Source organism: Magallana gigas, chromosome 3 (genome assembly GCF_963853765.1).
Source record: "Magallana gigas chromosome 3, xbMagGiga1.1, whole genome shotgun sequence".
NCBI lineage: Eukaryota > Metazoa > Mollusca > Bivalvia > Ostreida > Ostreidae > Magallana > Magallana gigas.
Window position 1 is genome coordinate 41,108,031 of NC_088855.1, and position 14,709 is coordinate 41,122,739.

Consider the following 14,709-nt stretch of genomic DNA (forward strand, 5'->3'; position numbering starts at 1 on the left):
TATTTCAACACTGCTGGAATGTTGACAAATTCCTGCCAATTGGTGCATCCGTTGATCTATCACCAGTATTGATTGATAGACTTCTAGATCAAAGAATGACCTCACACTAAAACAAGCCTGGTTTCTTCTCCATTAGTTAAGTCAGCAACTACGAAACCCTAAAAGAACATTCATCTGTCCCTCCCCCCCCCCCCCCCCCCCCTCAACCCACTACTGCCCCTACCCAAAGCAACAGTAATAATTAATTTTACCCTCAACACATTCAAAACTAATAATTTTTCAAACTCGTAATTAACAATCAAAATAATTTTTCATACTATCAAGCATATACACTATTAAAAGCAAATCCAATGTGATAAACTGAAAAACAATCTTTACAGTGGATAAAAAAAGGACTACCTCCATGCAGGAAGATGATAACTTGTGCTTCAGAGATCCTCTTGATGTCTACAGAAAGATAAGTGTCTGCCTCACACAAATAAAATAATCTGCCTCAAGAATTTAGAAACATGCTTGGAAAAATTCATCTTGTTTAGAGAGGAGATCAAACAAACTGTAACCCAGACAGACAACTCAACATGTTGCATATGGTGTCTCTCAAGAGCAAAGCAATATGTTCCTGACTTCATGTATATCCTGAGAGAACAGGTTTTGATTTATTCAATTACACCAAAATAGAAACAGATGAGTCATAAGTGCTCTCCCCTTAAATGCACCTTAATGATTAATTTGAACAAGCCGAAAAAAAGAAGAAAAAAATAACATTGGTTTTTGTGTGTTGTGACTTTCATTGCTGACATGGAAAATCATGTCCGTTATAGGCAAATACTTGTACTGGATGTAATCATTGCAAAGCTAACACAGGATTGTACTGTTACCCTTCAGGAACATCCAACAAACACACACATACACTAAAGGACATACCGACAGGCCCAATGACATGCACATTCAAACTAGGGACAAATGTGACAATTAACAGGCGTTATTTTCGTGTCAGTGAAAACATTTACGCTTGTCACCTGACGCAAGAAGCACACAGTGCACATGCAGATTAGCAGGAAAATTATTTAGAATGACAGGCCCAGTGAGAAAGATTCTCCCAACCTATTCTCAGGTTTTTTAGACCAATATTACTGAAATAAGGGTACAATTATCTAGAGATTGTGAAATATAATAGAGCATCATGTAATGTAATTGGTCATTCACAGCAAGCAGATCTTCATCGTAATTGGATAGTGGGTAGTAACAATGTCTAGGTATAAGTTCATAGCCCTCTACCCTTACACATACAAGTATATCACCAGTATTCAAGGGTAATTGGGCTTCTGCAGTGAAAAAGATGTTTTGCTTAGATGGGTCGATCTATATCTACCAGTACGTGAATTAAATTTGCCTGAAAAATCTGAGTGTTCTTTGTGTGTCTAAACAAGAATACAAGTGGATACTTTTTGAACTTAAATATTCTTTACATCCACTGTTTTGGACAATAAACATGCTGCCAATCATGATTAATGGGTTTTCACCAAAGGTTAAATCAACTTAAATTCAATCTTACTGCACATTTTTTCTTTTGATTTTCCAGTTAAAAAAAAAAGTGAATCAATGAAGTCGGATTAGATCAATTTCAGGTACCAGGTAATAAAATGAATTGCCACATCCCCCTTCAGCACGCCTTTTACATTTGTGTAAAACGACCTAACCAATGGAGGCAATTTTTTTTTTTAAAAAACACCCCAAGCTAAGTTACTTGAATAAAATATCATTTTCATATTTCCCATAATGACACAGCGCAAAATCGTCCTAGATTAAATAGCCTCAATATCAGTTTATAAAGGGGTTGCATTCAATCGCTGTGTCCCTCAACTTGGAGTCTTTGTATATTCTAACACCTCACTACAACCAACAGTCCCACATTAGCACACAATTCACACCCCTTTGGCAGACAGCATTTTGTTGAGGCAAATTTAATTTTTTTTTTTTTTGAGAGTGAGTCATAGCTTTGCTCCACTCTCCTGCAGATTAACCTCTTGTCATGCAATATCAGGTAGCATTACAAAACGCAAGACCCCAAGGAAAGAAAAACCGAACATATCATCTCAACACTGTGTAGTGCTGGTTAAAAATCCCTTTTTTTAATTTCATCTTGAAAGCAAACAATATCACAGTAACACCTCTCTGGAAAACAAAACCTGCTCACAAAGAGAATATTTTTAATATATATTGAATAGCACTTTAGCCAGGTGATAAAGACAAATTTTATCAGAGTTCCAATCAACATGAGATGTAGAAAACGCAGAGTGGTACGTGAATGGGGCAATTTTTTTTCTTTTCTTGTATTAATGCACACATAAATTCATGAATGAATTAATGAAGAGGAGCTGCAAGCATGGCATCAACTGTAAACTAAATAAATATCTTTAGCTGTTGACTTTTCCTCCTTCTTGGCACGATGTCATATACTGTCAAAAATGACTTCATTAACTGCGCCAGAGTGTGACACTTACAACTGACAAAATACAAAACACACAACACTCCCCTCACTCTCCCTCTACACAGTGTCAATATACTTTCAAGAGCGAGTTCGATTTCTGATTTTTTTCGACAACTCTATGCAATATCAATCATTCATATTTTCATTTCATATTTATTCAGAGTGCCTCTTGGAAGATCAGTGACTTTAATCAACTTGGCAGCGTGCAACGCTCGCACAAAGGCATCCAAAAATTAACATTCCTTGATATAATCCTTTAAAGAACTCCCCAAGTAATACGCAAAGCAATTTAACTTCCAAGAGATCTGTTACAATGATCTCTTACAAATGTCCTACAATTATAACTTGCCTGAGTTGTCCAGTAGTCAAAGCTAAATTACTGCACCCCATTTAAAAAATACCATTCCACAAGTTAATCCAGAAAGCCATCACTGTTGCCAAATATAAAAGCAGATATTTTTTCTGTCAATGAGCTATGACAATTTAAATTGCATGTCAGCTTATTTAACCATGGAGGTATGTTGTATAATGGAGAGGATAATGGTGGCATTGTTTCTGTTTTGTTAAGGAATACACTTATCTGGTTACTACTGACACACAATCATTGTCAGTCCATCCACCCACCCCCCTCCTCACCGAGATTCTGTTCCAGAACACGATAATCCATCCCCAGACCATATAAGCTCGAGTTGAACCCTCTGAACCAAACCCAATTTAAAAGGAATTATTGATCATTTTAATTAATATACATTTCATGAAATTGGACAGCCCTGTTTTGTGGCCATTTATGCAACACAGAAATCTTTTCAGGTACTTGTACTCGATGTCCCCCAAACTCGAGTTTTCCTGGTAATCTCCTGAATGGGAGCACACCTTTTCCCCCCACATTCAGTTTCAATTTCTAAATACAAATGTACTGAATGAATCTATTGACCAACAAATTTGATGTGGGCGGGTACCCAGTTTGAAAATTGTGGGATTTAGTACCAGAAAACTTCCCGACAATAGCGAGCACTCATTTACTTTTATCCACTCAATTTTCATTTCTGATATCTAATGTTGAGATTAATAAATCGTTAAAGAAAAGACTCAATAACTGAATAATGAACAAAAGATGATTTCACCCTCATTGTAAAGGGGGGACCCATGCAGTTGTTTAATAATATTTTGAGAGCTCATCAAATCATCCACTGGTATATTTCTTCACTGTGTTGACAAATAATCAAACTTATTCAGTTCATATTTAAAAGAACATGAAATTACTAGCCAACACCTTGAAATATCAGCATATGAATATGATTTCATATTCTGTGGTTAAAAGATTACATTACTTGAAATTTGAACATGTCACTCTACTTCTGAATGATGTTATGAACAGCAAAAAAGCAATGGTATACTTGCAGAAATTCATTGTGAGGTATGTCCAACTGGACAAGCAATTATCACTACATGTATTCATAACTGTCTAGTCAGCAAAATTCCGCCCAGAATCAAATCTCAGTGGAATGTGCTCCTAGTCAAAAAGTCAGACACCCCAGATAATGTTGACTCAATGAAATCTAGGCACTTAGTTGTCCGTAAAGTCGAAAATGTCCCAGAGGCACAATGCCGTCTCAAATGTTCAAACCAAGGCATACTAATTAAATTAGTCAGAAAATTATTCAGAATGTCATTCGTCACTATAAGGAATAAGACCAGAACAACTTGTCCATTCACCAAACCCATTAGTAGTATCAGCCTTCCTCTCAAAAAGGATTAAACACCTAAATTCTAAGCTTTTCTAGTTGAATTCTAATATGGTAGCAAGTATTTTTGTCTCACTCCCCATCCCCATTTTTTTTAGTTGACTGTACTCAGATTCTAGACAACGTACAGGCAGGCAACTTTTTAAAATGTTTTAAGCACATATTTTACACTGAAATTTTAATGATAATTATTCAAATAACAAGTCTAAAAATAAATTTTTGAACTATAACGTAATCATCTTTAAACAGAATGTTGTAAATAGGAATTAAAATCTATCTACTTAAAATATATATAAAAAAAAACAAATACACAAATTCAATGTTTCTAAATTTAACAGTAATAAATAATTTAACAGATTTCCCAATATATTTTCATTCTTTAAGATAAATATTATAGAAAGAGGGAAAAATATTTCTACAAAACTAGGTCACAGCTTTTACCTGACACACTGTCCATCACTCCAATGTTTACCTGTGAAATTCCACAAATAACTGCTGAGAGTCAATCCTCAGATTTTTATCCAATCCAAATACACTGAATTATCAATTCTCCTCTCAGGCTCAACCGATTTAAATCAAAAATCCTTTACAAAATGTAAACTTTCTCGATAACAAAAAACCATGTTTTTTTTTACTTTCTTTTAAAATACAACACAGGTATCACAGGTACGATCCTTTAGGAGAAAAATGACAGAAATACATTGTCCCAGTGGTTAATTGCAACAGGCAAGCTGCCATGGGCCTTGTGTTTTGATACCATCCCACTGTTGGAATGGCCATAATGCCTGAAGTCAATATTGACGTTATTTGTATGTTACAGGTAGGCCCCATTGACAGACGGGTAAATTTATTACCAGCTACAATCTATGAAAGCCGTATATAAATATTGTTCAAGTTTAAGTATGCCGTGTCAATAAAACAGGTAGAAATTATACCACAAGGGGTATATACAGAGAAAATGTGGATCCAGAGTAACTCAGGTAGCTTTATAGCTTGCTCTGAAGCCAAGAAATCTACGCACAATGTACTATGGCCAAGGCAATAATGCTCATAACTGAACCACTAATAATTACAGAAAAACACTTGATGAATGTGTTACATAAATATCTGGAAAACTTTCAAACTTTCCCCCTTGTTTTTACTTCTGAGCCAGTGCAATAAAGAGCTGGAGTTATGTCATTAATTCCCTACAATATGCCAACAAAACACCAGAGCAATCCGAATCCAAACAAACATCTGACACAAATCCAACAATTTTTTAAAGAACGGAATACATGTAATAACTTACCCAATGACATCTGTTTGCAGTATTCAAACACTGATCGATTCAAATGTCAAAAATGGGGAAGGTTTGATACAGTAGTCTTTACAATATTTCTCCCTAGATCTCTCCTAAGAAAAACGGTAGCAAGACAAAGATTTGCGTAGGTGCATTCTTGGATAATAAACAACACTGACCTAATACCAAACACAAGGTGACATCCCATAAACTGGCCAGGATCATCCCACACTGTGAAGACTATTGCGTGATCGCACAATGTGTGACAGCCCCATCATAACCTGTATTATTTCCTTACGCAAACAGACAAGCCATCAGACAAAAAATGTTTTTATTTCAAAAATAAACCCGGACTTTGTGTGAGGTTAGGAGGCCTGAGAGAATATTTAATGTACTTTTTCCATTTTGTTCTTGTTAGCTTAACAAATGATTCACACCCAACTGCGAAATGTTGCTTATACTGTTAAACTAGCAACCAACCCCCTTGGTAATGTTTGTGTGGCAAAAAACACGTAGTGAAAAGCAAGAAAAAAAACATTCATCTTTTATCCAGTAAATTATTTGTTAGTTTCAATTCCACTGTAAATTACTATCATAGGATTTTTATGGATAGGATTGGTCTGTTATGTCAAATGATGTTTGTTGGAATTTAAGGAGCAATTTAAATCATTTGGAACTTTACCATCAATACAAAGTTTGGACCCTATTTTGAACTGAAGGAAGTTTTTTTTTAAACAGCTTGTAATTACCAAGACCTTGTCTGTGTAACACTATGGAGTTTTAATTTACCAACAGAAATCAACATAATTAAGACAGAAAAAATCATAAAAAAAATTCTGTCACTGAACTTGTTTAAATTCATTCACCAAAATAAAATCTCACACATATATTATTTTTAACAGATCAAGGCACTTTGGGTTAATGCACTTTAAATTGATATTGCAAAATGGATAAAACCTTGCTACCAGTATTTGTGACTCACGAAAAAGCCTTCTACACAAGGACAATAGACTCTAGCCTACAGTGTGATAAGAAAAGTTTATCTACTCACCATCCAAAATTCTCTGTGGTGTTGAATCAAGTTCAACAGCTTTACGAATATTTACCACCGACATTCATTCTCCTGTAAGGAAATTAAAAATCCATTTTTAACTCCTTGACATGACATTTTACCATTCTCAAGAACTTTAATATCATACAAATATATTTTTATGGCTCCTTTAAGAAGAGATTAACATTTTTTGAGAAAACCCTCCAACATACTGAATAGGCAGAAAATAGGATTAAAGCTGACTTTCAATAGCATGGGTCAAGATCTTTTGTTTAGGGCTAAACTCCAAGTGTAAAAAATGACTGTGAATTAGCTAGTGTGATGTAAAATGTACCAGCTAGAATGACCATTACTCTAAACATCAGTCAGACAAGAGCTCAGCTAGGATTCTCAGGGGGTTTAAGAGGATTTAGCTTGTTACAAATCCATTATAAATTACTACATTAAATGGACTAGAACTTGGAAAATAAGACAGTAGAGAACTTTTACAGATCAACATAAGTTGTAAATACTTCAATACTTTTGGTAACTTTTTTATTTATTTGAAGGTACCTTTTAAATAGTCGCATGCAATTTATAATAATGGAAATTCCTGTCATTTTTTTTCTGCTTTTCTTTGCATTTAATATAACCATCATCTAATTAACATTGAATTTACTGGTAAAGTCTTTCTCTTATGTAGAATGAGACACATACTACCTGTATACAAATTCCTAAACACCAGCACAAATAATTAGCAGTCAGAGTCAATTAAAACCTAAATAAAATTCAATGTATGCTGCACAGTTTAGGTAAACCATATTTGGGCAATATATCTATATATAACCATAATGAGTTAAGCATAAATATTGTAAAAATAACCAAAAATAACTATGTGAAATACATTTATAAAAATGTAAATTATTAAACTTCAGGATTTGTACACAAAATTATTCGGAAAAAATGTGTCCTGTCTAAGTAAGGCCTACATACATGTTAATACGGTGATGGTGGTATTTTTGCACTATAAAAGATTGGTAAATACATTTCCTGTAATTTTTTTCATTACTGTACTATACAGTGACAGCCTCAGATATTTTCATAGCCAAACGGAAAATTGTTTGTTCCTAAATTTCACTCTGAACAATGAATTTTAACCCACTTGTAATAATGGGTCAAGCCCACCTTTTCTCACATCAATTTTTCCTACAAGGAACTTGTTTGTCACAGGCTGTGTAATGGTTCCACTTCATGCTTGTGACTTTGATGGTATCAGACCAAATAGAGCTCTCTCTCTCTCTCTCTCTCTCTCTCTCTCACAAATAAGACAATGTCCTAGCTAATATCAATAATTTGCTAATGCATAAGCTACTAAATAATGGAGTCTATTAAAGAATGATATTTAATATGAAAACAAAATTAAGTTCCCCAAGCTAAAAATGGCGCTTTTTTTTTCATTTTAATCCAACGTGGGTCTTTACTTCTCACACTGTTTACATTTCCACAGGGTTTAAGGGACATTAAAATAAAGCTTTATACACCAGGCAGTGTGAAGATGACACACAGAGTTTTCAATAACTTTCTTTTCATTACCACTAAGCACTTTTACCACCAATCTAAATTAGGAAATGTAAAAACTGGGCTGCATTAAAGTACATGGAGGCAACATTTGAACGGATTCATTAAATATTAAAGAAGAAATTAGATACACTTTCAGAATGAATCACATTGAATTAACTGCCAGTCAACAATAAACAACAGCATCAATTACATTCATATCATGTATGGCATCTCAATTTATGAAAACAGATACTGGGGAGAAACCGGATAGAAAAAAATACAGGAACTTTAATACAGAGCTACGTTACCCATTTCTAATAAACTACTCACATTTTACTGATGTCAATGTAAAAATTGGAAATTCTGAGATTTTGTACCCATGTGCATGGCAGTTGGCAGTGAATGTCATGAGGTTTGTTTTGACATAATATCTAGCAAAACAAACAATGCCTTGACACTACCAAGCTCAAAATATCTGTAAGTACTAGAGAATGCAAATGAATACAAGTGGGTTACATGTACAGTAAAACATGCATTTGACAAAGTGCCAGGGAAGGGCTTTTTTGTTTCGGTATAGGCGAAATTCGTTATATCCATCAAGTTAACAACATGTAAGTAAGTCATGGGAAATGAAAATCACCATTGCTGAAAGCATCAATTCATTATTAGCATGTTTGCTATAATCATGTTTTACTGTATTATCAGTATCAACTCCATCTAAAGATACTGTAAACATATTATATTTTTTCAACAAGTTAGTGCGGATTTGAATTGGCTTTTTTCTGAATGTGCTCATTCTAATGCATATATGTAAGGTATTTAGAGGATGTACTTGAATTGGCAGAAGCCACTTTCCTCCAAAAACACTAAAAAGAATACACAGCCAAATGTAATACGTTTACAGTAAACATATGTACATGTATATAAATATACGATTACAAAACAATTAGAACCATTTTAACAAGAGCTTGGACTTTTGGTAGTTGTGTCAAACAGTGTGACGTAGGCATGTCTATTTCATTGTAGGGCTCTTGAAATCAACAAGACTTGTCTGGCTTTTGAGGCAAGACTACGCATTCGGTGTATATTTCGCTTGAAACCAGCGTCATTTTAACTTGTTTTGATGCAAGAAATAGATAGCTACGTCCTACTGAAAGTCCAAGGTCTTGTTAAAATGGTTCTAATTGTTTGTACCCAAAGACTTGGTTCCTATGATTCATCAGAAGATAACAATTTACTATTTTATAATGAGGTATCACAGTAGTTGTTTTCAATGTGCATTTTGTATGTGTACATTAAACATCAAATAATCAACCGGTAATAACTTCAAGTTATGTCTTACTGTAATACATATAATATAGAAAGTAACAAAAGTCAGTTTCTTTCATTAAAAGCATGCTTAGAAATAAAACTGGAAGTGACAATTTGAAATCCATTATAAAATACACACTTACCAACCTTTAAATGAACCAGAATTACAGAGATCTGGAGAAAACTTTCTATAGCCACCAGATGTAGGAAAATTGTTCTAGCATCCTTTGAACCTTATCCCACAAGAACACATAACCCTTAAACCAACTGGACAAAAAGGCTACTGATTCATCATGTGGAATAATTAAGTTACACCTAATAACTCCAGAAATTGAAACAAATTTACAGATTGAAGTATACAATTGACATTTGTTATAACAACAACTGGAAACCATTTCCTCCATCAATGCTAATAGAGTCTTGCGTAGAAGTGTGCACATGTGCATTTCAATTAATTAGGCTGCTGTTCAGCTAAGAAGGAATATGGCATCACAGGTAACACATTAGACAAGTTTTAGGGTACCTTATTCATGGCATTGTGAATAAGACTATCCATATTGTCAAAAATAAAGGATTAAAAACCGTTTTTTACAATGTTTGCATAAGCACATAATGGTATTTTTACATCAGGTTTCAGATAACTAAAAACCTCAAATTTTTTCTTCCACACAATTTATCAAAAAATACTTTTCTTCACAGAGATTAACTGATATAGCTGTTTTCTCCATTTTCTTTTTTAAAAATCTATTCGTGTTGATAAATCAGTCAGCCTTGTATCTCATAGCATTCCATCCATAGTATGAACCTATTCATGCAACTTGTTGACATTTATTTTTCATTGCATACAAAATGCAACTTGATGGTTTTCATAATGGTGCCATTCAGTTAATGATATCAGAAACGACTTTCTGAGAGTTTCCGCTTGTAATGAAATTGATATTCCAGATTAGGGACATTAAATAGTTAATTCACAAAGACCTAAAAGATTAATTTTTAAAGCTTTTCAAATATTGAAACTTACCATTCAGCAATGAACCTCTCCCAAATCCTCTGATCTATTAAACACTCTGAAAAACTTCAGGAGAAAATGACCACTACAGTACATAACATTTTGTCCTGTGTTAACCCAACATCTATTTCAACAATCATTGGTCCCTTGCTGTGCTCTTTGAAAGAAAAACGTTCATGGGCATTTAAAGATTTTCTTTAGACTTAATTCAGATGCCTTTGTCCAGTATAATACTCTAGGAGCACTTTGGAATAATGCCATTCAAACATTACAACTGATAAATACGGAAAAATCTTTCTTTTCTTCCGTATCACCTCTACTGTATAGTGAGACTTCTATCTGTTATATGCAAGTCGACCCAGATAATGTATTTTTTGCTGCATTCTTATTATCAGGACCATTCATTGTTATTTTCCTGCATAGAAATTTTACACCCTGCATATAGAAATTACCTGCAACCTGAATAAAAAATCCTGAAGGAAGATATTACCTCCACAAGTTTTAAATTCAAACTGTAAATCTCTAGCATGAATACAAGTGAAAATTAAGCATCCAACATAATGTACAATAAGCCATGTTTACCAAAGACAGTCAGATTGCAATAAAATAATCAGCTAGAATATCACACATAATCAACATCTAGTCAAAAAGCTGCATTAATTTTGTTTCTGCAAGACCGCAATCTCTGCATCAAATTTTTGACATTTCAAAAGTATTGCATGCAATCATTGCACAACATAAAATGATAATATAATGCCAACAGTTGTATTTTGCTACTATTTTCAACAATAGGTTTACCAGACAAAAAACTGATATGGACATTTAATTGGACAAAAACACAAAACACTGCAGAGGCCATTAATTAGTAGATGATTAAGTGTTTATCAGCTGGTGCATCCAGGGACACATTTCTACTGGTGTGTAATATTGCACAATTTGTCTGCACTTTTCTATAAATAACCCCAACACTTTGTAGTTTGGCCCAGTAGCAGTTTACAAAATCCCCCATGTCTATTTAAGATAACAATAGCCTTTACCTGCAGATTAAGTTATCAGGTTGATAATAATTCATTGTGGATGGCTCACCACAAGAATACAAAGGTGTATTTACTCAAATAAGATGCTCTAGATAACAACCAACCCTTATCAGTTTGAATACACAACTATATACCCATCTTTTACTGAACTTCTTTAGCTGGAGTTTTAACCAAATTAATCCGAACTTAATGCAAAAATTCTGATAACAGTTCTCAGGAGCACACACAGAAGTCTTCAAGGGGTCAATTCTGGCTCCACTTGGATTAAAAAGTTTTGTCCGGGAGTTAAAAACAAGATGGCACCAGGATGATACTGTCTGGTTCAACTATTCAATTTTATCAGCAAATGTTTTTGTAAAAATAAGCTCAGCTGCAGAGAGAGAGAGAGAGAGAGAGAGAGAGAGAGAGAGAGAGAGAGAGAGAGAGAGAGAGAGAGAGAGAGAGAGAGAGAGTGTTCCTTTTTCAAATGACATTTTCTTTCTGCTACATGTAAATTATATGATATATTACACTGTAAAATTAGGATGAATTTTACAATCAATCTATAAGGAAACAATTTATGAAATCAAACTCTATGACAATGGGAGAAGAGTTTATACAAATAGGTTTGACTGTAGTACAGAAGGGGGGGGGGGGGAGGGGGTGAAAGCAAGGAGGCTGCAGCAAACGCTTACAACTAAATTATCACTTGAATCAAATTCCTGAACCTGATGAACCAGTGATGAAAAGACATAGCTGTACATTAGATAATAAATCAGTAAAGGACTGAAGGTGTTATCAAGACACCTGATCTGAACTAAGTAGATACAACCATCTGAAATTCCATAACCGCTATCATATTCATACATCATGTTGAAATACTGCGATTCAGGTTACTGAAGTAAAAAATCAATGGAGGTTCGTCTTTCAGGTAATTTGGAACAGTTTATAGAGACATCAAATGGGTAAAAAACCTGTATGACAGGCATATAACACCTTAATAACACTCAGAACTACAAGATATATTTGACACATATCTTATATATGCTGTGACTTATTTCTTCATTATGTAAACAACAGCTTCAAGGGGGTCCTCCAAGCATGTTTAATGTTTATACCGAAATTAATTAAAAGAGACCTTGTCCGTATTCAAGGCTGTTTTTTTACACCCCAAGAAAAAACTTCATTATTAAAGCTAACATTACAATGACTCAAGAACCCTTTTCTTTGAGTGCAAAACAAATTAAGTTTAAACAAAATGCAACTTTCCTTTAAACAAAATTTGGTTGGATTGTCTCAATGTTCATTCTTTCCTTTTGCAATGTCATACTCATTTCAAAATATTTCAAACTTTGCACAAAATAGAAGTGCACCTTAATGAAAACTACATAGTCTTATCCTGTTGCATCTCTACAGTAATTGCTGGTGTAGACATGTTTCAGTCAACTTCTAACAAAAAGACCTTTCCATAACCTTAAACTGGCCACTTAAGAAAGAATTTGACATGCCCAAATATGACTTTTGTGGACCTTTTAGGAGAGCATAAAAGGCATGTCATAATGTATGCTTTAGTGGGGTATTGAGGCAGGGTTAATCATTAACCGTATTTATTGGTATCCTGCTGGTCAGCTGAATGGGGTCTCCTCCGATCACATGACCCAAGCATACCTGACATTCCTGTCCCTTTACTCTGGGTACTATCTTCTGTTGGGAGGGAAAATTCACATGCAGGAATCTGTCTTTATTCCTATACTTGTCTAAATTACATGAGACATCGAAGAAAAATCTCAAGTAGGAAGGTCTCTCTATAAATTGCCATTAGCAGGGGTATTAAACAAGGATAAATGGTAACGATTTTTGTGCATGTGATATAGAAATTACAGTGAACAATAACTATATTTGAAAAGGAATATATGCTGAAATTAAAAATTTAAAACGTGGCTATAGAAATCTCTCAGCAAGAAGCAATTTGCTGCTATTGTCTCTAAAGGTAAATGATCTAACAGCCAAAAATCAATGAGTACAACAAATATGTATTAATTTGTTGAAAATTAGCACGCAGACTTCATTATGTTGTGCAACAATTAACATGGTACAAAGCTTGAAATCAATAAACAGTCAGATCACTGTTACACTACCATTATGACAGGGCAAATTTTGCATTGAGTAAATTCTCTCAAGAACAAATTGTTGTTCATCAGTAACATTTGCAATAAATCAAAAAAGGTTCAATAAAGCACTAATTATCATACCAAAATGTTTTCTAACAAATTGTCCACAACTGTCAAATAGAATCTATAACGAAAAACAACCTAAACATTGGTAAGAATCGATGATATGTAATTTTATACTGTTTAGTGCTGTTTGTACCATAGACACTTGTCTGACTAAAAATATATATGGTTATTTCAATAAGCAACATCTGGTATTGACATTTGAATATTGACTTGACAAAAACATATACCTCTATATAGATAAGTCTCCTTCAATATCAACATCTTACCCCGGTAAATGAAACTCCTCAAATATACATTCTTTAAGGGGGCACATAAAAATGACTGCTTATCCTTGCCTTACCAATGAATCGAGCCCTTACGGAGGCAATACAAAACATTCTCCAGGATTTGAATTGCAAATAAGTCATAATCTGCTAATCTTCACCCAAAAGTCAAGTGTTCCCATATCCGAGACAAAATGATCAGGACTCCCCTCCCCTCACCAGGTAGAGTAAACACAGGTGTTAAAGCACTGAGCACATTGTACATGGCCCCCAGATCTTTCTTCTGTGATTTATCCCCTGGAAAAAAATCCGAAGGAATTTTGAATTATGTAAATCATCTCACTTTTGGAATTCCGAAGAAATTTGAACGTGTGCATTAGAGAAAATGAAAATACTCAAATTGTTGGATGAAGTCTGCTTAAGGCTTACGTCTTGAATTATTGGGACATCAACCTTAAACAAGACACTTATGCTCTCTACCCCCTGCTTTGACCAGGAATAGGATTTAAGCTTATTACAGAGATCAGTTTCACTATCTCTGTGATCTAGCCATGAACTGGGGATAATCCTCCATAGCAACTTCTCTCTTTTCCTATGTCCATACCTGATCCCTTACCATGTTGGGGGTACTACGAGTCCAATGCTAAGGACAATGTGTTCAAACAGTGGCCTTACAACTAATCCCAACCCCTGTGCACGCAAGTGGAGTAAATTGCTTGAGTTCCAGCCAGCCTAGCTACCATCACCTCCACCCGCACAAAAAAAAGA

At 34.4% G+C, this 14,709-nt stretch overlaps 1 protein-coding gene across 13 annotated transcripts in view; it reads right to left on the bottom strand.

Annotated features, from left to right (window-relative positions):
* LOC136273967 (serine-rich adhesin for platelets-like) overlaps positions 1 to 14,709 on the bottom strand; it is a 28,842-nt gene that overhangs the window by 5,095 nt on the left and 9,038 nt on the right. For 5 of the 13 annotated variants that reach the window (XM_066079792.1, XM_066079793.1, XM_066079794.1 and 2 more), the window contains one exon: positions 6,567 to 6,638. The exons of 1 other annotated variant lie outside the window; for it this stretch is intronic. The gene's annotated coding sequence lies outside the window, so the exon portion shown is untranslated. Of the gene's footprint in view, positions 1 to 399; positions 583 to 4,677; positions 5,214 to 5,524; positions 5,667 to 6,566; positions 6,639 to 10,437; positions 10,728 to 14,018; positions 14,239 to 14,709 lie in introns of those variants that run through there. 7 more of the 13 variants (XM_066079795.1, XM_066079796.1, XM_066079804.1 and 4 more) reach the window with 7 other exon arrangements.